The following is a 24,954-nucleotide window of genomic DNA, read 5'->3' on the forward strand; positions in this document are numbered from 1 at the left end:
AACCTACAAAAATGCTTGAAACTTCCTGAATTAACACTGGGTATTTCTGCTCACGTGACTGTTCTGTATTCCTGGGCACTTGTACACATTTTTATTAAGTTGACTTTGCTAATATTTCTTTTTTTTTTTAAAAAATAAATTTATTTATTTATTTATTTATATTTTGGGCTGTGTTGGGTCTTCATTGCTGTGCATGGGCTTTCTCTAGTGGCAGCGAGCGGGGGCTACTCTTCGTTGCAGTGTGCAGGCTTCTCATTGTCCTGGCTTCTCTTGTTGCGGAGCACGGGCTCTAGGCACACGGGCTTCAGTAGTTGTGGCACGTGGGCTCAGCAGTTGTGGCTTGCGGGCTCTAGAGCGCAGGCTCAGTAGTTGTGGCACACGGGCTTAGTTGCTCCGCGGCATGTGGGATCTTCCCGGGCCAGGGCTCGAACCCGTGTCCCTTGCATTGGCAGGCAGATTCTTAACCACTGTGCCACCAGGGAAGCCCAACTATTAGGTCAGCAGCTAATCCAAAACCACATCTGTTGGACTTCGTCTTCTTACTGGCTCCCAAATGGTCTAAGGTTTTATAAGGATCGCATAGCTTGGTCCCTTGCTAATATTTCTTGAAGTATCTTTTTATATTTTTTTCATCACCATCTCACCCCTTTCTTCCCATAATGCTTTGTCATAGAGTTCGATATCTGCTACTTATTGATAGAAGCAAACACATAAAATGCAACCAAGGAATTCACCAAGTACTAGGGAGCAAACCAGTAGACAGAGTGGGAGACAGACTTGAGAACAACAAAGGAACCTGTGGCGGAACACAGTATATCAAGAATGGACATTCTAACTTTTAAAACTGAGAACTGGAGATTAATTCTGACTTGGGGATAAGTAAAGGTTTAAAGAGGGTTTTAGTTGACTGATTCTGAAAGGCAGAGAGGGGTAAGTTTTGAATGGAGGGAACAGTGTGATCAAAGGAAAAGGGTGTGAAAGAGCATGAACTCTTCAGGGAATAAGATGCAAGCCAAAGACTCTGAGCCCCGGGATCTGAGGTCTAGAGAGGCAGTCTGGGGCCAGACCACAAGGGTGTTCTCAGAGGCCCTGAGGCCCATGCAGAGACTCGGCCCCTTACCTGGATTGTGGAGTATGTGAAGAAAAGGAGAGTACATGCATTTAAGAGGTAGGTGAGGAAGAAGAACCACAGAACCAAGGAAAGCAATGAGGAACATTTGGAAGAACTGAAAGGAAAACTGAGAGTAATATCACACTATTGAGGTAAATTGAGAGCTCCTAAAGCATGTGTAGGAAAAAGAACCAAGAGCTCTTAAAACTGTTAAAAAAAAAACAAAAAACAAGGGTGTGAAACACTGCAGAGGTGTTACAGCAGCAGAAACAACAGGGCGATTTTGGCCTCGTTATACTGTGGATCACTGGCTACTCCCAGGGCGGTTCGTGTGGGGTGAGGGCAGAGAGAAACCAGACACTGGTTAGGGAGAGAGGGGGACACAGACGAGAGAGGGGAAGGCAAGGTCAAGTTTACTTTAATGGGGTGCATGTCCACAGGGGTGCTCGCTTGGGGATACTTGCTACGGAAAGGAGCAGGGTCCTGAGGAAACAGAAAAGTCTTATAAAATGGAAGTAGAAGAACAACGTAAGGTGTGCTAATGGCAGGATGCTTGCTGCGGGGGAAGTAGGGCCTTATTCAAGAGAACACACACCGAGCTTCCTTACAAAGCTGAGAGGGAAGAAGAGAGAGAGAGAATTGAAAAGAACCGTTTCAGGTGGCAGGTGCGGAATCCAGTGCATCCCCAAAGCCTTGGACGAGGCCATCTATTTCAAGCGAGGTGAGGAGAGATGGTGCTCAAGAAGTGACCTGAGGGATCAGAAGGTCGCCCTGGAGAGGGGGATGGGCGATCGCTAGTTCCGAACCAACGGGCAGGTGAGCAAGGCTAAGGAACAGTGCGGGTTCTGCTGCGAACTGGAAATTCAGTCTGGCTGTAGTATGCTATGTACATTCTAGAAGCAAAAGGCTTGATGTGGGGGACTCTGTGCTTGTTTCGTGAGGCCTTTTGAGAAAAATCACCTGAATATATAAGCCACCTCCCCCCACACCTGTGCCCTGTCATAAGTAGATGAAGTAGTTATTGCATATGGACAGATAAAACACAAAGAATGGGGCTAACTTCTTTGGTATGCCCTTATAAAATAATACATTAATTCTTGATTTAAAATGGAAAAAGAAGGGAAAAGGATCTGAAAAAGAATATATATATATATGAAATAAAAAAACTGAGTCACTTTGCTGTACACCTGTAACTAACACAGCATTGTAAATCCACTATACTTCAATTTAAAAAAATGAACATTGAATTTAATATCTCTCTTTAGATTATTAGGTTAAGGAAATTTATTGAATTATAATGAATGCTGTACTAAAAATTTTTCTTCTCATCTATGGACCTTTAAAAACTCAGCGGTCACAACCTCAGTTTTATTAGAACTGCTCTAATAAAAAATTAGAGAGTTTATTTTTAAAAAAATGGAAAGAAACTTGGGCATATACAGATTAGAGTTTCAGATCTCACATGTCCAAAATCATGAAGGGAGGTAAGCAACTTTCTTCCTGAAATAAATTCAAAATACTGAGGAGATTCTAAGGAACTAAAAATCAATAGGAAAGTTCCCATCGATCACCACAAAAAGAAAAAACATGACTATGACAATATCCTCAATTTCTCCTAAACAAATGGAACAAATGGTAAGAGAAGGAACATCTGTACATATGTGGAAAACAACAATAACGCAAGCGAAGTAACCTATTTGTTTATGTCAGATAAAGAACGCCAGGCAAGCTTAAAAAGGATTTTAACAGAATTACAAAATTGGTGCACAGAGGATTCACACACACACACACACACACACACACACACACACTTACACACACAAAAAAATCAATGGGCATTGAAACAACATATCTTCATTTTAGAAAACAGTATCATGACCCATCTTGCTCATAAAATCCCTTTATATTGGCCAGCGTGTGAGCAAAATTGCAAATTAAAAGAGACGGGAGATTGGCTAAAGGGTTGTAAGCAACGGGAACTGGTCACTGACAAGGAATCTAGCTGTGGGCAAGGTGCTAGGCCTGCTTTTTTGCAATACATTTCCTAAATGTTCTCAAGGATGAACAGAATCCCACCTTAACCCAGGTTGCGGATGACTGACTAGATAGGTGGTGGTGAATAAGGACATGGGAAGATGCAGATTATCAATATGGACAGAAACCCAAAACTCAGCTTATTAATATTATGAAATTGACAAAATAAAATAAACCTGAAAGCAGTAGGACACATGGAAAAGACTATGTAGATTTCCTGGAGTTTGACAAGATGAGTCTGGGCTGATTGGACCAGCAAATTAACTGATGCTGCTTGGTTATGGAACGTGACGTACAGGAAAGGGAGAGACCAAGTCTGTGGGAGCAGAATACTGTGCAAATGCTGATTTCATCTGAGGCACCTGATAACTATATATGTTTGAAAATTAGAGAGTTCTAAGAAGAGCAATAATAATGATTAAGGCAATGGAAGAATTGATTTATGAGGACAGATTAAAGGAGCTAAATATGAATAGCCTGGTTAAGTGACAACTAGAGGGGTACATAATAGGAGTCTCCAAGGAAAGAGGATAATTACTTAGCTGGGTACAAGGGGGTATAACTAGGAGTAATGAGATGAAATTAAGAATGGGAAAATTTAAGCTGAATTTCCAGAAAAACTCCCTGACGGTGTAATTTATTAGCTCATGGAATAAATTCCCTATGGAAATGCTACAGCTGGGGAAACTTAATAATAGAACTGGACAAAATACCAATAAATAATATAGATAATAATCCAGTACTTGGAAGAAGGTGGTTACGTGCTATGCTTTCCTTGTTTACAATATCTTCTCATATTTTTCTCTAATAGTCTTTTATACAGAGTGACTGTTACCCAAAGAAGTATTTAGGCAATTAGCTAAATCTAAAAGGAAACACGTCCTTTAGGTGAGGGAAGCTAAAATTACTTCAGTTTTCATATATTCTATAGCAGTAAGCGGTAATAATTTTTTACTACTTTGTTTCAGCAGAGCTGATCTTGAAGCAAGCTGGACAAATGTATTACTATTTCTAAAAAACAAAACAAAAACAATCCTCAACTACCATCCTATACAGTCTATTCTGATTCTCTGTGTGTGACATGAAACCCATATTTTCATAGACATGTTTAATATAAACAATTTATTGCCATAATAGAAATCAAAAAACTTTATTCCAGCTTTTCTCAATGTAGCTCTATGGTCAATTACTTCACATCAATACCAAGATCAAAGAGACATATAATACTAACAAGCAGTTTGCTTAATAATAGCCACCACACTAATTAACCCATCCAGAACATTCTTAATCAGATGCTATTTGTAATGTACAGTGAAGAGAAGGCTGGCAATAAACGGTTCTATGCTAAAAAAGCAAATAATACCTTACCGATGGGGTGATACTGGCTTTTTTACAGAACCGGGCAGAATATTCGCACTATCCTGGTGTGAACTCAGTGAAGTAACTATGCAAATAGGCACATGACCGAACACTTCCTTCCTCCTCCCCAGCTTCAACTCTGGGGGAGGTGCTAATGAGAAGAGGAAAGGTACAGAGGTAAGGAGTGAAGGAGAGAAAAGAAAGAATACCAGTGAGCTGCCTTCTAGAGCACATGGTAAGCTTGCCGTTTAACCATCCCCTCAATTTTTCTTAAAGAAATGCTACTGCCCACCTTACTCACAGAATGTCCTTCCTGTTTCCGAATCTCTCAGAAGGCCTATTCAAACATGTTTTCACTCTTAGAAAGATTCTGGTTACTGCAGTCGTTTCCAATCTGTTATTAGCCTTGGGACCCCACTCCCAACTTTTTTCCAACCAATAGCCAATCTTTGAAACCAAAGTAGAACCTTCCCTCTGCCATCTCTCCTTCTTTCCCACCTCTGTCCCCCAGGGTGGGTCCAGAGGCATTGCCACAAAACCCCAGTACTATGTTGAGGGATGTTTAAAGACACAGCTGGAATAAGTACTTTCCAGACCTAAATCTGATTGCTTCCCTGCACCACCCGCAAATGTGGGTGCTGGACCTGTAGGAATGGCCAAATGCCTTATTTGGAGTAGTCCGAAAAGACCAGATTTGGGAGGAGCTTAAACCGATGCTAAGATTGATGGTTAGCAAAGGAAATGCTCTAGGCTCCTTAACTGATTTCTGCTGAAGTTGAGAAGCCAGCTTATGTTCAGCTGACCAACAGAGGTAGTCAGGAGGAAGGCGATAAGATAAAGCAAGTCATGTCGACTTAGGACACTGAGACTGATTCATGTGTTGTTGAAGAGAATGCCGTGGCTAAAATGTATGTCATGTGGAATACGTTGCCTACAAACATCTTTTTGAGAGATTTCAATGAAAAGTACTTAATATGGTAAGTTCAACCTATAGAATCTCATAAATAAGTACCCAGAGATAAGAGTCCACAGGACATGATTAAGTCATGCTTCTCAAAGCAGATCTGGAAGACAGCGTGTGAAAAAAAATGATGCAAATGAGTGGATGATTAAAGAGACAGAGAGAGGGCATAATTCATCAACGATTATTTCAAATATGAGCCAATGAGAAAAGAGGAGAGCCTTGGCAACTGGAATAAGGAAACTGGCCTGCCTGTGGGGCAGGCACGGAGACAGGGGGCTGAGGAAGCGCAGCGTGTGTACATGTAGCTCAGGTGTCGGGGAGGGAGAACAGTACGGCCATCCCTTCAGGCTGAAGTCTCACAAGGTGTGTTCTGTTTATCACGAAACAGAACGTGTAGGTGTTGCCCTAGAGAAGGTTTTGTGAGAGATCAAGTTTTGGAAATGCTGGGTTAAACAAAGTTAAACATTTCTTCACTACAGAACTTCCCAAAGCACATGCTAGTATGTTCAGTAAATATGTTAATTCATTCATTCTTTTGTTCGTTCAATAAATATTTATTTAATACCTATTGTGTGATAGAGACATTGTATTTATTGTTTCCCAAACTTAGCACTTAATGAAACAAGGACCAATCCCCCAATGCCCTCACTCCCCCACACACACATACATACAAAGAGGCACCTTAAGAATTAATATTCGACAAAGGATACCCTGGGAAATACTACTTTAGACCCTAGGAGATGCACAGCCTGAGTCAAAAAGCATGGGGAACCAGATAGGTGATGGCGTATTTTATATAGTAGGGATGGCAGAGGAGTGGGAAAATGCATTCCCTCTCCAAATGACGAAACTCAGCCCAAAAGGCCATTCACCAAGGCCACACATCAGTAGAGAAAAGGAAGTCTGAAGATATCAGGGAAACCTGTGAAAAAAGTAACAGAAAAAAATACAGTTCAAGGCTAATATGGATGACAGCAGAAAAAAATATCATTCGATTTTATCACAGCAATTTCTGTGGATTCCGGGATAGAAACCATGTTGAGAATTGAAAAGAAGGGAAATAGGAATCAAAGATAAATAATTTTTCCAAAACCAACTGGGAAGACACATCCAGGCAGTTCAGTGATCTAAGTTCTTGGGTGATGTATAACAAAAACTATTCACTGTTTCCAAACAATGTGTTGGAAATTAATTACAAAATTAACATTTTTAGAATTTAGCCACATAAGCAAATATCAAAGATAATCAAAAAATCATGTTGCCCACATGTATCCAATATATCACTTATATGGTAAGCAGATTTATATAAACCTATAAAGTATAAAAGTAAAGATCTTAATCTAGCATTCTCATGTGCACGCATACACCCCCTATACTTCTTGCCACATTGCCTTCACTAAATAAAGGAATCACAAACAAGGAAGTCTATCATAATTAAAACTAGATGTTTGAAGACCACAACATTAAACAGAAAGACAGACTTATGCTTGGTGGTTGGTTGTAGGATGGCTGCTCCTCTTTACTGGAGATGGCTACGGGCTAATATTCATAAAATAGATGGCACATGTCTACGAAGGCTGTCTCAACAAGAAACTCTGGCAGAACATTATTTGAACAAATTTGAATCACAGATGAGTCAATCACCATCCACATGCACATAGCACAAATGCTTTGGGGGAACAGCCATCCAACAACACCGCGGCTGTTTAGGCCATGTCATTTAAATGCTCAAGTTTCGTGCCTGAACCAAATTTCAATTCCCATGGTGCAAATTTTCAAAGCCAACATGCAACATTGACAGCAGTCTGAGAGAGGATACTGAGCAAGGGTGTCTTGCTTTGACTAGGAAGAATCTGTTTTGTGACAAGATAGGAAAACAGGATCCATAGAAACTAGCCTCAGTTAAAATTAACAAGCAAACCCTACTTGCTGGCCTGAGAAAGGCATGCTGAAACTGAAAGCATATTTATGGTTATCAGACTGGCCTCATTATCCATGTATGGACCCAGGGATGACACACTTAGTCAAGACAGCATCTTCTCTTGAAGGCTGCCAAAAAGAGAAGCTTCAGCTTCCTCTCTTCTGTTTAAGGTCCATCATTTTCTGATGTCTGTCCTTTAAATAGCTGGGATATATGACTGTCATGAGGAAAAGATCGTTCTGTTCCCATGAGTCTGTTTCTTTATATTTTTTTCCACCAGCATTTCTAAGAATCATTTCTGAAAATCTAACACTTTCCATATACCTTATTTATACCATTTATTTACAATACATGGCTTCTTCTGGCAACAGAGTTTATGTAATTTGTATTATTTAACTTAAATAATTATGCCTCAATTCCTCATTCTCTTTTTAAAAAATTTTTATTGGCGTATAGTTGATTTACAATGTTGTATTAGTTTCAGGTGTATAGCACAGTGAATCAGTTATACATATACATATATCCACTCTTTGTTTAGATCCTTTTCCCATATAGGTCATTACAGAGTATAGAGTACAGTTCCCTGTGCTATACAGTAGGTCCTTATTAGTTATCTCTTTTGTATACACTAGTGTGTATATGTCAATCTCTCTTAATTCCAAAGTGTTTTACATTGCACACACTGCTAATTTAACTGCCTACTAGTATGAGCAGTTTGTCTTATGCAATTTTATAAAATCCCTTGATGATATATATACTCCTCCCATACAGAAAACTTAAGGTCCTTAACAATGTATGAGACTAGGAAAAGCTACCTTGCATGTTGCCACAGCCCATGTTTATCAAACCCAGAGCCATCCTTGTGAACAGATGCATGCACACTTCTCATGATTTCGCATTCCTCCCCCGAAAAGAGCTAAGCACCACAAAACCCTCTAATTTACACAAGGTTTACTGTAGTAATTGAACACAGTCAGCAAAGTTGCAGGCTAAACTGCAAACAGTGAATCTTTATCTTCCTACCTCCCCCGTAAGCACTCTCCACCGACTGGTTGTTAATTCCCTAAGAGCTTTATACTCCTTCCCAGTGGCCCAGGGCCCCCATCCCCGCCACGCTCATCACCATGCATCCCCTTGCATCTACCTTGAATCATACCCTGTTCTTCCCTGTTGGTCTTGTTGGAAACTAATCTTAAATTCCCACAATGTATTAATCATCTTCCATGCTCAATATGTTCCACTTTTCAAAAGCACAATACCTTAATTCAAGGAAAATAATCACAAATGGGATAATTTCACAGTAAGCCTATGAGATTCTTTTGGGAGGACAGGTGGAGAGAAATCTCTGTGAAGCGCCTTAAAGTAAGTCCACTCAAGCAATGGGCATGCTGAAGAGGGGAGAACCCAGGCTGTAGTATTGGTACCCAGTATTGCATCGGTACTTCCTGTATTTGTGAATTTATTCAAATCACTTAATTTCTCTGAACCTCAGTTTTCTGATCTATGAAATGGGATAATATCTGTTTTTCCAAATTTCTTGAGAGGATTAAAAGAGAGTTGGTAATGATGTGTAGATGAGCTGAGTAAATCAAAGTAAACTTCCCATTTCCTTGCTTCTTTATGTAACATCCATACTTATGGAGTTATTTCTAAGGCCATCTTGGGTAACACTGGATTTCCTATTTTGTAAATGAGTCACTGTCTTGATTCAGTCAACAAATATTCATTCAACAAATATCTAAGCTCCTTCTATGAGCAAGAGGCTGTGTCTATTTTTACAAAAATTTTAGAGCATATGTAGTGACATTTCATATGTACTTATTTTGGTCTCTTACCCTCAGAAATTTTAAGCTATCCATATTACCTTTAAACTAAACTGTATTTACTGATTCCATTACTACAATGATCTAACTTTTCCATTCAAACTTAATAATTTGCTCATCATTTGTTTCACTAATAACTCAGAAGTGAAGTTTTAAAAGCTTCTATTCATTCACCCCGCTTAATTTAACAATAGTATACAAAAATGAAAAAAGTTCCCAAATGTGAATCTGAAGTAATTTCTTTCAAGCAAGAAGAAGTGGCTGTTTCACGTGCACATAGACTCAGCAAGCTGCTCGGTACGGATTTACCTTGTTAGCAAGTAAATGTTCACGTTACTCTGGGAATCTCATATCTTCTATAGCATCAGTAAAGCACTGAAGGAAACTCTAAAAGTGATCTCTAATCACATGTCCTATTCCACAATTTTTTTTGGAGGCCATTATTTGGAGGTTGAAAGCAAGATGGTAAAATGTGCTGGTATTGAAGAAAGAATCACTTTCTTCTTTCCAAACAAAAATAGGAATTCCCTTAGGGCACTGTTTCCAATTGGAGAGTATCCTTTAGAGCACGGTATCATTTTATGGGTGCTATGGACTGACTTGTGTTCCCTCAAAATTCATATGTTGAAGTCCTAACCCTGAATGTGGCTATGTATGGAGATAGGTTCTTTAGGAGGTAAGTAGGGTTAAATGAGGTCATAAGGATTGGTCCATAATCCGATAGGACTGTGGTCTTACAGGAAGAGGAAGAGCTCTCTCTTCCTCCCTCTCTCTCTCTTCCCCCTTCCCCCTTCCCTCCCACGGCCACATGTGAGGACACAGCCAGAAGGCAGCCAGCTGCAAGTCAGGAAGAGAGCTCTCCTCAGAACTGACTATACTAGCACCCTGATCTCAGACTTTCAGCCTCCAGAACGGTAAATTCCTGTTGTTTAAACCACCCAGTCTATGGTATTTTGTTATGGCAGCCTGAGATGACGAATACAACTGGATACTGTTGTGGAAAAGAGGGGAAAGAGTCAATACCATGATGGGTGAAATTTCCTGAACAGGGTATCAGGAAAATGATAGAGTGGAAGGTACCATATCTATGTTGACAGACAGTGACAACAAGAGAATATTGTACAAGAAGAGAGAGCTAACCATCAAAACTGGTAAGAGAATTTGTGGGATGAAAAGGAGAAAATATGAATTGTGAAACAAAAATGTTCCTTTTTTAACTAAAAATAAATTTAAAAGAATAGAGAACTGAGTTTAGGAAAGAATTTTTCTCAAAAATTTGTTCGGTTGTGAATAAAGTCACTTAATCTTTTGAAACCTGGCTTTTTTCATATGTTCAATGAGAATGAGACCAGCCCCCTAGACTTCTTCTAATGGAAGTAGGAGGATCAAACTTCTAACCAAATCTACTGATTATCTTGTAATTATTAAGAGGCAAAAAGGCACACTGGGTCAAGCAGGGCTCTAGGTATATTGTATAGTTTTAAATTCAGGGCTCTGCCACTTATTAGCTAACCTGGGGAAAGAGTTTTTTCTCTAATTATCAGTTACCCCATCTGTAAAATGGAGCTAATAATAATGCTGCCTTGCAGAGTTATGTTTTCCATGTTGCTTGGCACATAGTAAGAGCTCAGTAAATACTATTATTTTTTATTTTTGATAATAATGGAGAAGGTCAACATTATGCTGTCATGGTTACTAAAGAGATAATCAACATTCTAAAAACTCCAGTCTCTGACTCCACTGGCCCTCTCACAGTTAAGCTACTTTATAAATCAGAGACCCATGCCTTTTTTTAAGATGGATTTTCCTTGTTAACTCTCACAAGTTACACTATAGCCATCCATTTAAGGCAGGCATTTTAATGTTACCTTATTTTCATTTGTATACTAATCAAAGATTTGTTCTCTGTCTAGAGGCACATTAATTACAAAAAGCCTCAATATTATAAATCAAACAAATATATTCCTCCCTTTCTATTATTTGTTTCCTGTGGTGCTTTCTTCTACCCTTACGCTTTTCCTTGTCTTTCCTTTTATTCCTACATTTTTCTAACTGAGAGGTTCCATCTTCTCCCTTCTTAAAGCTGTATAAACCAGAAAAGTAAAACCAGGAAATTTAAAACATCAGTTTCCAGGTCTCTGAAGCATGAACAGATGGGCATCAAAAATCCAGTCTTTTATTTTTTCCTTTTTCATTTTCCTACCCACAACCTGAATAAATCAAAATTACCAGCAAATCCAACTTCCAGCACAACCCCCTTTTTTTTCCAATGCTACAGCATTAAGTATTGATTCACTTCAAGTTCTGGTTCTATGCTGTCTAATTTTTAAGCCACAGAAGCTGTCTTTATTCCAAAGTAATATTTTAAGATACAATTTTGTTAACTTTACATTTGAAATAAAGCCTTTAAATGTACAAAGTGAGTGTACAAGCACTTCCGCTTTCTTCAGGTTTTCTATACTTTGTAGTATTTCTAAGTTTGGAAGAGATGGGTAAAGTGCTGGGCTATTACTAGAATATAACCAAGGCTTGAAGGTAAAGAAAGACTGACATACTCAGTGAAAATACTGAGTGAAAAAGGTCAGAGAAAAAAACATTCATTCACCATTCAACCCAAATTGGAATGCCTATTATGTGCCAGGCAAATAGCCAAGATGCCCTCATGAAACACCCAGTGGGGTAGGTGCTCCAATCAGGGGAGAATTAGGTATTATGATTATGAGAACCCAGGCCTGGGGAGGGGGGCTAACGTCAAGAAAGGCTCTCCAGAGAAGGTGATCTTTCGGCTGAGACCTCGATGATGATTAGAAGGTAGCCAGGTGTGAATGTGAGAGATGGACTGTGTTAAGAACAACAGCATGTGCAAAGGACCTGGTGAGAAAACATGGTTCAGGGGTAAAAGCAAAATATGGCCAGAGCATTGAGTGAGTGTGGATAGCAATGAAGGTAGGGGAGGGGGATGTCAAAAACGAGGCTTGAGAAATAACCAGGGGGAGGACTTTCTGCCCTTAATAATATAAGTAAGAGGTTTATAGCCATTTGAGAAATTTCTAATCAGATTGGGTCTGAATAAAAATGCTGGCTGCGGTGTGAAGAACAGAGTGGGGAAAACATGGCAGAGTAAACATCAATTTTAAATCCCCCTGCCTTTTGAAGCTCTACTGAAATAATGGTATGGGAATTTTTAAAAGGCATGGACTCTCAGGGACAACAAGAATAATTGAGTAAGATGACAAGAGAAAAGAAATGTCAACTGGATTTCAAGAGATGGAAAGCAGATGGATGAGTGGTGTTAGAGCAGAGAGAAGGAGGCAGAATGCTTCTGTAAGTGTAGGTGATTCTGCTTGGCGTACGTGGTGTTAGCAAAGAGACAGCAGCTCATTTGCTCCAGAGAAACTCCGGAAGGCTCAGGAACCGGACACACCAAGTGCCTCTGGAGGTGCAATTGCAGAGCAGAGCTGAAAACAGAACTGGTAGCAATTCTATAGAAAGTGAACACAAGCCCTTTGGTAACCTCCTCAAGCCCATGCAGCCAAGCAACTACCGTCCTTCTCCCCTGACCTCCCTCCTCAGCAGCAGAAAGGCTTCCTCACTGGATGATCTGGACCACAGAGACCAGGCAAGGCTAAAGGAAAGGGTGAGGGAAATTAAATGAAAGGATGTCTATTTATTAATGATGTTTCTCCATCACCCCTCCTCCATTTGGCTCCCAGACAGCTGGAGATTTTCCTTCCAGGACATTATAGGAACCTTTCTCTGGAAACTAACTGGGCTGACCTAGCAACGCTGACATGTGGAGATACCACAATGAAACAAATGAATTCCTATGAGAAAGGTCACTGGTCAACAAGCCCTGTCTCTGAAATTCTCATCATCTTTCAAGGTCTCACCTCAAATATGAATGGAGAGACAGTCACCATCAGATATTTGAGGAAAATTTTAACATCAAGTTAATATGATGAAGCAAACAAATAGAAAAGGGGAACTTAGAGGAAACTGAGACAACATGGAGAGTAGAAGAAAACTTAAAAAAAAAATCCTATGATATCCATAATGATAAAATAAGCTTTTGCATTCATGATGGGAGAAACAGGATGTGATTAGAAAGGAATTTCAAGAACAAGAAAGAGTGCTTACAAATAAAAATATCATAACTGAAAAAAATCAGTAGAAGAGTCAGAAGATAAAGTTGAGAAAATCTTACAGAAAGCAAAATAAAAACGAAGAAGAAAATAGGAAAAGAGATAACAAAATAAGGTCAATCTAAGGTTCAATAATGACTAATAGGAGTTGAAGAACATACATACTGAGAAAATCATGGGTGAGAAAATCAAAGAAAAAATATAAGAAAATTCTTTGTAGTGAAGGAAATATCTACCCAGCATAAGAAAAGAACAAAAATCCAATCCATTTAGAATCATTATGGAATTTCAGAAGACCAGGAGTAAAAAAGAAAATCTAATACCTTTTGGGAGAGTGAACACGACGAGTCACAGGCAAGTTAGAAATAGACAGAAATCAGACTTCTCAACAGGAAGTTCAAAAAGTAGAAAACAATGGAGCATTACCTCAAACTTCTGAGAAAAACGAGTTCCAATGAGAGCTCAAAACTCAGTCAAGTATTAAGTAAATGTGAGGAAGGACAAAGCCATTTTCAGACAAGCAAGATCTTAAGAAATTTTAGCTCCCTACATTTCTTGAGGAGATACCAGTGGATGTACCCCACTAAAATGATAAAGTAAAAAAAGAGAAAGATGTGGGATCCAGGAAATAGTTGACTCAAGGGTCCAGAGAGCAACATAAAACGAACAGGAGCAGGAGAATCTAGGCCTCCAGGATGGAGGTGTCCAAGGAAAAAAATGGAAATGATAGATTTCCTGATGTGTCTGACCATATTAAAAAGATGAGTTAGTGATGGTGGCAGAGCTAGGAATGGGTTTGTGATAGTGACACAGAAACCAAGCAGATAAAGCTAAAGCAATATTTACCTCCAGGAAAAAATGAAGAGTTGTTCAGGGAAGGAAATCTTAGCATAGAAAACAATGATGCTCAGCAGGGAACAGTTTTACATAGCAATAATGCTATAAACACAGAGTATTTAATTAACCAAAAATTGAGATACAGCTATATTGGAAGGCTAGGGAGAGGGAAAAATATGTGAGTGCCTGCATGTGCATGCTCATACAGTAAGAGGGCTAACTAAATCACCATTTCTACTGTAGGAAGTCAACAGATAATATCTCATATTTTAAAAAATCAAGAAATAGCAAGATAAGAAACAAAAGTTTTGTTAAATGGTAGCTGGGGTGGGGGGGGGGCAGTTTGGAGTGGGATGAACTGGGGAAAGGAATTTTGTTTTGTCTTACAGATCCTTTTTGCACCCTCTGATCTTTTAAAACCAAATATATGCATTACCTTGAGAATTCATGACTTAAATAATAATCTCTAGAAATTTCTTACCAAAATCTCTTTGACTATTGCTTCTAGCATTTTCTCTAATTTTCCTTCTGAAACTTCTATTAGACATATGTTGAATTCTTATCGTTTTATTCCTTAAGATCTAGCTTCTAGGTACTAATTCTCTCTTTCCACATGTCTAATACTTACACTCAGTGGTTAATTTCAATGAATACATAACATTTCTACTTAGTTCTTCTCAAAATATGCACTAAGCTTTTATAGTGCCTTTTATTTCTCATACTTGCAATTTATTCTTTATGCTATTAACTGTTGTAAAAACCTACTTTATCTTCTCTATCCATAAGTTCTAGTACCTGAACTTATTAAGGGTCTAATCCTACAGTAAGTTGTTCGAGCCAGTTTATCACTTGCTACACTAGGACGGATATTCAACAGGAAACACCAGAAAGCTACAGGCTCCCCAAAATGAAGCAATGGAGAAAGGTTTGTACCCAAGTTTTACTCTTCCTTTAAAAAAAACTCACCATTTTTCTAAATTCTAATATATTTCCTTCGGCAGTCAGCAGGTATTTATAGAGCACCCACTCAAACTCAAAATTCTGCTGTTATAGGAAAAAGAATTAGAAGAAAAATCAGACATTTTAACATATGGTTGGATTTCCCTCTTCTAAGCTTTTTAAAGAAATAGTATGTTGGTTGTTTAAAGATCACAACAATCCATGGTCATCTTTCAGGACATGCTGAACATTATTTTGAGGTTTAACATTATTTGCAGAAGAGTTTTCTACTTTCCACCTTGAAATATCCTTTTCTGAACAGTGGGCATATATTTGCAGTAGAGACTCATCCATTCACAGTTTGTGCTAACATTATTGTGAATCATAACCACAGAGATGTACAAACAACTCCTTAAATACTAAAGTGGATATAAATGGAAATGGTATACCTTTAATGACATAATAAAATGTCCTAGAAAAAGTAACTATGCAGTGAAATTCTCATATAAAACAAAAAAATTCCTATAATCTTAAAAATGTAATTATACTATAATTTAGCTGTACTGAGAGTCTGCATCTTATTGGCCTGGGCTATTTTAGAGTACTGCATATCCTACCTGAATTGTCAATACATGCCCTACTTTATACCCATTTAACACTTCAGTAATATATGCCAGGGCATAACTGAGTTCTAAGGGTGTCAAAAGCCAGATTATTCTAGAACTGCAGGTTATTTTGGGAGTACAGATAGCAAATGGCCAGATGGCCCTACAGTAAACTGCCGAAGGCCATTTAAAACGAATCCATGTGTAGATGTATTCCAACAGAGAATTATGGACAGCAACCAGTGAGATACCGAAGTTCTACTACTATATTATCTTTGTTCAGCCAGAAATAACATTCCAATTTTATAGAACTGGAGTTAAAACAAACATTATTCTTTACTTTCCTGTAGTAAATAAACGAGCAAGAGCAACTCTATTGCCTCGCAGGTTTACGGTAGATGCTCAATATAGACTTGCTGAATGAATGAATGCCTTGGTACAAGGAAGTGGAATAGGTTATGCATACGCTATTCTATGCTTTTCTGGGTCCTGATTGTTTCTGTATACTGATGTGTGGTTTGGGAGTTTGCGTATGTTTTATTTAGGTAGTTTGCATATACAAAGTAGAAAGAGGTAAGGTTGGTTGAAGGGTAATTATTTCTTGATGGAAGAATATAAAAAGTATAAACAGCTCAGCTATTGCTTAAGCAAACTCAGCTCTTCGTTCCTGATCTACAATGCAAATAGTATACAAAATAAGGTTTCATTAAAGAGTGACTGTCACATCAACAGGAAGGAGAATGAAGACCTGCTATGCAGGATTATTAGATATATTGAATTTGTTGTCACCAAGATCAACAAAATCCTGCTTCTAAAGTCTACACACTGTGACATAGAAATAGCTTTGCAATACAGAACACTCCTTTGATTTTTTTTCCATTTTACTGTAATGGGGTTATACCTCTAGAAGAAATGAATGTCAATTTATTGATGGCTTGGGCCACTATTTAAAAAGTAATATACAGGACGTCCCTGGTGGTGCAGTGGGGACTTCCCTGGTGGTGCAGTGAGAATCCACCTGCTAATGCAGGGGACACGGGCTCGAGCCCTGGTCCGGGAAGATCCCACATGCCGCAGAGCGACTAGGCCCGTGCGCCACAACTACTGAGCCTGCGCTCTAGAGCCCACGAGCCACAACTACTGAAGCCCGAGCGCCTAGAGCCCGTGCTCTGCAACAAGAGAAGCCACCGCAATGAGAAGCCCGCGCACCACAACGAAGAGTAGCCCCCGCTCACCGCAACTAGAGAAAGCCTGCGCACAGCAACAAAGACCCAACGCAGCCAAAAATAAATATATTAATTAATTAAAAAAATAAAAAGTAATATATTAATCAGAAAACATCTGTGATAACTCACAATCCATTCTGAAAAAAAAAATTAGAAACTTTCTATCACATGATATCTCCACAGCACAAAATAACTGTACAGCGTATGATGTGGATGGAGTGGGACTTTTCCTAACACCTTGGCATTTCAGCTGAGGTCCTAACGCCGAGGACTAATACCTACAAATGCTAAAGAGAGGTGCTGCCACATTTCTGCAGGACTTGCTAAAGGCAGAAATATTGGCCCCGTGACTCTTCTCCATCAACGTCTAACAGCCTAAGTAAGAGGAGGAGATGCACAGGAGTAGGTGTGCTCCAGGAAAACCTCTCACAGAGACCGGGGATGGTTGCCAGAAGGGGAGGCCGGCATCTCTTTCCCCAAAGTGAATGACTGCCAAGCTGCCAGGACCCAAAAGCCTGCCTCCTCTTGCTCCTAAAACAGAGTTCTTGGGAGAACCTAATGCATGCTCTCCCCACCCCCCGCCCCCGCCAAATATGGGACACAGATCCTGACGAGAGTCAGGACTTCGAGATTTTGAAGGTAGGAGGCTGTCAGAAGTTGTCCACGAGGCAGGGCGAGAAGAAAGGGCAGCAATGGAAGCAGCCTCCATTTTTTACCATTTGGAAGGGAGAGGGTACCTAATTTTGTTTTTCCCTGTGGTCCCAGTGGAGGGGAGTCATGTGCCATATTGAAAGGACTATGCTCAGGAAGGCTGCCTTCAGGGCAGGAACATACTCCTGGGGTCAGAGCGGAGAGAAGGAAGTGATCAGAGATCATCCAGAGAGGGTTTCCTGTATGACAGGGAACACCTGTGGGTGAGATCTCCCCAGGAGTGTCTCAAGAGAACACATGTATGTGCCACACAAAAGTGCTGGCATTTGGCTACTGCCTGACAGAAGGCATTTGACACCCCAAAGAGACCCTCAAACAGCACCAGCTATGTAAGAAGCCTTCCTCTCTTCCTCCAGTCCCTCCTCCCAGTCCAGACCCTGATGCAGGAGCTTAAAGGGGAGGGTAGGAGGCATGAAAGGAAGTGTATTTAATTGGCTTATTGGACTTGATACTCATAATGAGGGAACAGCGTTATGTCCTCTTCTGCCACTGCCTTCAAACACATCCTCACATCTCCTACTTCTTCCTGTTGGTAACAACTTCGGCAGATACCTTGGCTTTCTGGCTTGTGATTATTATCTTCTGGTACTGTTAGCATTTCTTTTTTTCTCCCTCCCATGTTATAATCTAGGAATAGGAAAGGCCTTTTTAAACATGACACTAAAGGTAGAAATCACAAAAGTATAGATTCGTCTGTGCAAAACTAAACACTTTAATATAACAAAAGCTTCATAAATTCAAATGAAAAGCAAGTGAAAGGAATATCTGACACATATGCAACTCATAGAAACCAATACAGCTAGCTGTCCAGCAATCCCACGTTCAATTAGCTCTGCTATTGTGTGACCTGTTAGCTGTGTGACTTCGGGCGATTCACTTAATATCTCTGAGCTTCAGTTTCCTCATCTATGAAAGGAGATTAATACCATTACCTTTATCAGTGGGTTCTGGGGAGGATTAAATAATCTGATTGATGTAAAGCACTTAGCACAGTGTCAGACAAATAGTATGTATTCAAAGAAACGTCAGCTTTGTATCCTCATGACCATCAATCTCCAAGTGGCAAGTTACAGGTAGTAAAAATTAATTTATAAGCATTCTTCCTCTCTTTTTTTTTGCCTGTATTGCCATAGTTCTCCACATTGAGCATCTGTTACTTTGGTAGGAAAAATACACAAACTATTTCCGTTAAAAAATGAGAATAAAGGCATTTGTGAGTCTCTGCCAACTTTACAAAGTAGAGAAAGCTACATGTTTCTCACTCGGGCTACAGTGGATCATCCTGGCTAGTTTGTTATATGTAATGTCTCTCAAGAGTTATTCGAATAGGCAAAATGGTTCTCTTCCAACATAGGCAAGAACCATCTGGTCATTCATTGAGAGAAATAAATATCTGAACACGAATTATACTTCCATTGGTCAGTATATATACACACAAGACATGTGAAAGGCATAAAAGCTTTAAAAAAACATTCACAAGAATAGAATGAAACATTTCGTATCACGGCTTTATGCCATGTTGTCACGTCAGGTTGTACTTGTTTATCACATCACTTCATTTACTCTAATAAAAAATTACTCCCAGGACTCAGTTTCCTTTACCGGCATTGCCATTCATTCTGGGCACAATTTTATAAAAATGAGGCGAATGGAAAGATACTGATGTCATTGCAAGATGAAGCAAAACCACATGAGAGGCCCTGGCTCTGGTGCTCATTTAGGTCCCATCGAAGTAAGAGGGAAGAAGTTCTGGGATGTATGTGTCACAGTATTGGAAATGGCTGCCCTCCACAAACAAGCCCAATTTACAAGAGAAGAACATATAAGGTAGAAGGGGGTTTCAATTTTTAAACTACATTACTAAGCACACATTTGCTTCTAAACTTTAAAGCAGTGCTGCATCGCATTTGGATAGAGTTATAGCATTGCTTTAAACACACACGCACACCCAGACACACATACACCATGGAGGTAATCCAGTTCCTCCTGCAGCACAGATGTGCACAAGAATGCTCTAAGTGATTAAGATAGGGCTTTAAAGTTAGTTAATTAGAAACATATCTCTTTCTGTGATCAACATTGATACTAGCTCTGAGTTCTGATTGGTGGAAATGTAAGCTTAAATTTAGATTTAAAATTTTAAATGCATGGATAACCCTTGGACCTGCTTTTGTGGTGAACTGTCTTAGAACGAGGGCCTTTAATATCTAAATGCCTTCCATCAAGGCTAACAGTTTAAAAAAGAGAATTCTGCTCATCTGATATTATTAAACTGAGCTTCTCATAAATAGCATTTTTTTTTTCTTGGAAGGAAGGATAGCAAAAGTCAGGAGTGTAATATTTTAAATCCTATCTTGACAGAAAGAAATTGCTATCATTGTAACAAAACCCACACCACTCTACTCTGATTATTGGGATGACCCTTTTTTAAAAAAGCCATAGGGTCACTGAGAGAATAAAATACAATAATCAATGGTAAAAGGTTCAGCTTAGTGCTTGGCACAAGTAGTTGCTTAATAAAGTTTCCATTTTGCAGAAATGAAGGTAATTGCTAGAGAAAGTGAACCTAGGGAGTTACAATAAATATGTGCTTATTTTTAAGTTCAAGTTTTATTTTCTACCAGACTTAAATATCAACCTCTGAATGTCCGGGTTATACTGGAAAAAACATTTCTGCCATTGGAAATTTTAATCTTACAGTTGCATGAAAAGTCCCAAAGGTCAAATGAAGCTGCTTCGCATTGGCCTCACATCCCCTCACCCAAGCCACATGCACAGAGGACACAGGTCACTCCCAGTCTCCTGGGGCCATATTGACAAGAACGTGTATCCCCATGGATTAGCTGAGCAATCCAACTTTCCCAGGTTACTAAAGAATGGATCAACTTAGGTCATCTTCTAACAAACATGTGTTACTCTTCTATTGGAAAACAATATGGATATTCTCATTGAAAGAGATACACTTGATCATTTCTGCCTGCTAGTATTAAAGAAGCTGCTGGTGTTGGTGGCACAGGCACTTATATGAAAAACTATAGACCTTCCAAATTGTTTTATTTATATATTGTTCACAATTCCAGAGAGGTTGATAACAATGCCAATTAAATTCTCCTCTCACTGAAGTATCACATATGTCCTAGAAACAGGGCCTGAGAGTGGGGTAGGGTGTGTGTGTTAAACTTCTTCAGTGGGAGGGGGAGTTTAGCAAGGTACCTTTAGAAGCAAATTGTCTCCGCCTCAAATTTCAGGGTCATCACCTAATAGGTAAGTAACCCATGGTCAATAAAATAACCTAATTGAGCCATTGGCTTTTCACTTATTAAATGGGAACAAGCTCCTACAGTTGTCTTAAGGATCAGCTGAAATGGTATATGTGCAACTGATGTATAGTAGAGACTATTTATACCAATAAATCCATTTTGCACTCAGATAACAGGCTCTAGAAAGAAAACACACCTGCTTAGCCTGACAAGCTAGCTGCTGATGTTCTGGGTGTCATTATTAGAGCAAGTCTCCCAGAAAAGTTCTAGAACTGGTTGATGAATTCAGATATTTCCTTACATTTATTTTTATATCTGTTTTAAATAGCTCCCATTGAGTTCCACACTTGGCACGCGTGGCTATCAATGGCATTAATGGTCTAAAAACGTCCCAGGCACCTGAATAGTGAGAAGGGCAAACTGTGATGACAAAAGCAACCTGCCATCCCTTGTCACCTCATCTGATTTTTCCATTATTTCTGATTGATGCAGCTGCACAAAGCACTCAAAGAAAACCACGAGATACAGGAAAAAGATGCTGAGGAATACATTTCAAGCTGGGTGTTAAGTGCAGATATGAGAAACTGGTTACTAAAAACACAGAAGCAAAGCTCAGGGAGGTGGGAGGAATGAACAGGAAAGAATTCCATATCTAGACACTAATATCCAAGGTTTCACTCTTAAGAATGCTTTCCCTTCTTCCACTTCCTCTTAGTCAAAATATTAAGTAGTCAAGGTTATACTCAAATACTGAATAGTTTTCCAATAGGTAAGCAGATATTAACTTCCTATTGTGTTAATGTCCATGTTTTTCTAAAGGCTATTTTTGCCATACCTCACAGAAAGTAAAAGAAAAATGTTGGAAACATTGTTCCTTTGGACATAATTTGTGGTGATTCTTTTTATTTTTCTTTAATGGTATAAGGTTACATAGGTAAACTACAAAAGCAACTACATATTACTGTGGGATAATATTCTGAATATTCTCTGTAAAAGTATAATAAATGCATTACTTTTCCAAAACCACAGTTAGGATTATCAAGGATTATGAGAATGAATTGGGTTGAAAAGCTGTCTAGAGTAGACTTTGGAGTGTGTTCACAGAAATAGGTATCCTGTACAACAATAAAATCCACCATGATGCCTTTTCTAGAGAACTTTTCTACAACTAGCAAAACTTGATGGGACAATTCCTTTTAAGTTTAAATCATGGGAAAGAGTCTGAATAATTTGCAAGGCAAAAATAATGGGTCACACATCTCCAAATCACCAATTATTAACCTGGTGACCCTGAATGGGCTTCAGGGAGTCCTTGAACGCCCTGTAATTATATGGAAGATTGTGTGTGTGTATGTGTACTTATTTGCATTTTTCTAAGGAAAGAGCCCATAAATTTCATCTGACTTCTAAAAGGATTTATGACACCCCCATAAGGTTGAGAAGAATTTATTCATTCCATAAATATATTTTATATGACTACTCTTTGTTAGGCACTATGCTAAGCTTGGGAGCACATGGAAGACACAGTGCTTGACCTCTGCATTTTAGAGTCTATCAATTGATTTGAACATGGGAGGTGGGATGGAATCATTAACCTTAAAACCCCACTAATTACCCTTCTCTCCTAATCCAACCCCAACCCATCTAATCTTCTCCAGATCTCACAACCTCCTTGAGACAAAGTCTCCTTTATATAATCCATAGTTTTTTAAATTGAAGAATAGTTGCTTTACAATATTATATTAGTTTCAGGTGTACAGCATAGTGATTGAATATTTTTTACAGATTACACTCCATTAAAAATTATAATAAGATAATAGCTATAATTCCCTGTGCTGTACAATATATCCTTGTTGTTTACCTATTTTATACATAGTAGTTTGTGTTTCTTAATCCCTTACCCCTATCTTGCCCCTCCCTGCATTGGTATAACATTTATTTGTAGACTTTTTTTGATGATAGTCATTCTGACAGGTGTGAGGTGATATCTCGTTGTTTTGATCTGCATTTCTCTACTAATCAGCATCTTTTCATGTGTCCGTTGGCCATCTGTATTCAGTCTTGGTGTGTTGTATGTTTCTAGAAATTTGTCCATTTCTTCTTGGTTGTCCAATTTGTTGGCATGTAACTGTTCAGAGTATTCTTTTTCATTTCTTATTTTGTTTAGTTGGGTCCTCTCTCTTTTCTTCTTGGTGAGCCTGGCTAAAGGTTTGTCAAATTTGTTTATCTTTTCAAAAAACCAGCTCTTGGTTTCATTGATCTTTTCTATTGTGTTTTTGGTCTCTATTTTAGTTATTTGCTCTCTGATCTTTATTATTTCCTTTCTTCTGTTGACTTTGGGCTTTGTTCTTTTCTTTAGTAGTATGCTAGTGTTCCTTTCTTTTTTAGTTTTTGTGTATCTATTGTAGGTTTTTGATTTGTGGTTACCATAGGGTTCATATATGTTGACCTATAATTATATCTACTTGTTTTAAACTGGTAGTCATTTAAGTTCATATACATTCTAAAAGATCTACATTTTTTACTCCCTTTTTCCACACTGAGCTCTTGATGTCATATTTTATATTTTCATGTTTATCCCTGAACTGTTTATTGTAGTTATAGTTGCTTTTATAATTGCTTGTCTTTTCATCTTCGTACTGGCTTATTTAAGTGGTTGAACCTCAGTTCTTACTATATATTTGCCTTTTCTAATGGCATTTCCCTTTCCTATAATACTCACTTCTTTTCCACTTAGAGAAGACCCTTTAACATTTCTTTTAGGGTAGGTTTAGTATTGAGGAACTCTTTTAATTTTTGCTTGTCTGAGAAGTTCTTTATCTCTCCTTCAGTTTTAAATAATAATCTTTCTGGGTAGAGTATAGTAGGTTGCAGGTTTTCCCCTTTCAGCACTTTGAAAATATCATGCCACTCCCTTCTGGTCTACAAAGTTTCTGCAGAGAAATCAGCTGATAGGCCTTATGGGGATTCCCTTGTATGTTACTTTGTTTTTCTCTTGCTGCTTTTAGAAGTCTCTCTTTAACTTTCACCATTTTTATTTTAAGTCTTGGTGATTCATGTTGTTTGGAAGGCTCTGTGCTTCCTGTACCTGGATATGTGTTTCCTTCTTAGGTTTGGGAAGTTTTCAGCCATAATTGCTCCAAATACATTTTCAATTCTCTTCTCTCTTCTCTTTCTGGAATCCCTATAAGGTGAATGTTGATACATTTAATGTTTTCCCACAGATCTCTTAAGCTGTTTTCATTTTTTAAAATTTGTTTTGCTGTTCTGATTGGGTGATTTCCATTATTCTATCTTCCAGATCACTCATGTGTTCTTCTGTCTAACTTAGTCTGCTATTCAATCCCTCTAGTGTGTTTTTTATTTCAGCTATTGAATTCTACATTTCTGATTGGGTCTTTTTTATATTTTCTAGTTCCCTGTTAAAATCTTCACTGTGTTTATCGATTCCTTTCCCTAATTCAGTTAACATTTTTATTAACAATGTTTTGAATTCTTAATCTGGTATATTGTTTATATCTATTTCATTATTTTTTCAGGTGTTTTTTTCTTGTTCTTTCAATTGAGAGCAGTTTCTCTGCCTTTTCATTTTGCTTAACTTTCTCTGCCTCTGAATTCAGGTAAAACAGTTACCTATTGTAGTCTTGAAGGGGTGTTCTTATGTGGGAGCGTCCCTATACAGATTGCCTATGTCCAATGCCTTTGGCGGGAGAGCTGGATTTGATGTGGATGTAAGTCACGTCTTTCCTCAGGGTGTGCTGGCAGCTCTCATCTTTGTGGTGGTGAGGGCTGGCGGTGGAGGGGCTAGAGCTGGAGCTGGGTGTGAGGTGGGACTTCCCCTCTGCTCAATGGCCCTCACTGCCCTATTGGGGGTGGGATTTGATCCCATGTTACTGGAGCTGAAGCTCTCAGGGTTGGGCCCAGGCTGGCTCTCTTCCCTCTAAGTGTGAGTTTTCTCCTCTCCCAGCACAAGGAGTCTTGCCCCAGAGGAGATGGAGGCCCATACGGACTCTTGGCTTGTG

At 38.9% G+C, this 24,954-nt stretch overlaps 1 protein-coding gene across 16 annotated transcripts in view; it reads right to left on the reverse strand.

Moving 5' to 3' along the window:
• GTDC1 (glycosyltransferase like domain containing 1) overlaps nt 1–24,954 on the reverse strand; it is a 453,605-nt gene that overhangs the window by 141,599 nt on the left and 287,052 nt on the right. The gene's annotated exons all lie outside the window — the stretch shown is intronic.

The sequence above is a fragment of the Balaenoptera ricei genome, chromosome 7 (assembly GCF_028023285.1).
Source record: "Balaenoptera ricei isolate mBalRic1 chromosome 7, mBalRic1.hap2, whole genome shotgun sequence".
Classification (NCBI taxonomy): domain Eukaryota; kingdom Metazoa; phylum Chordata; class Mammalia; order Artiodactyla; family Balaenopteridae; genus Balaenoptera; species Balaenoptera ricei.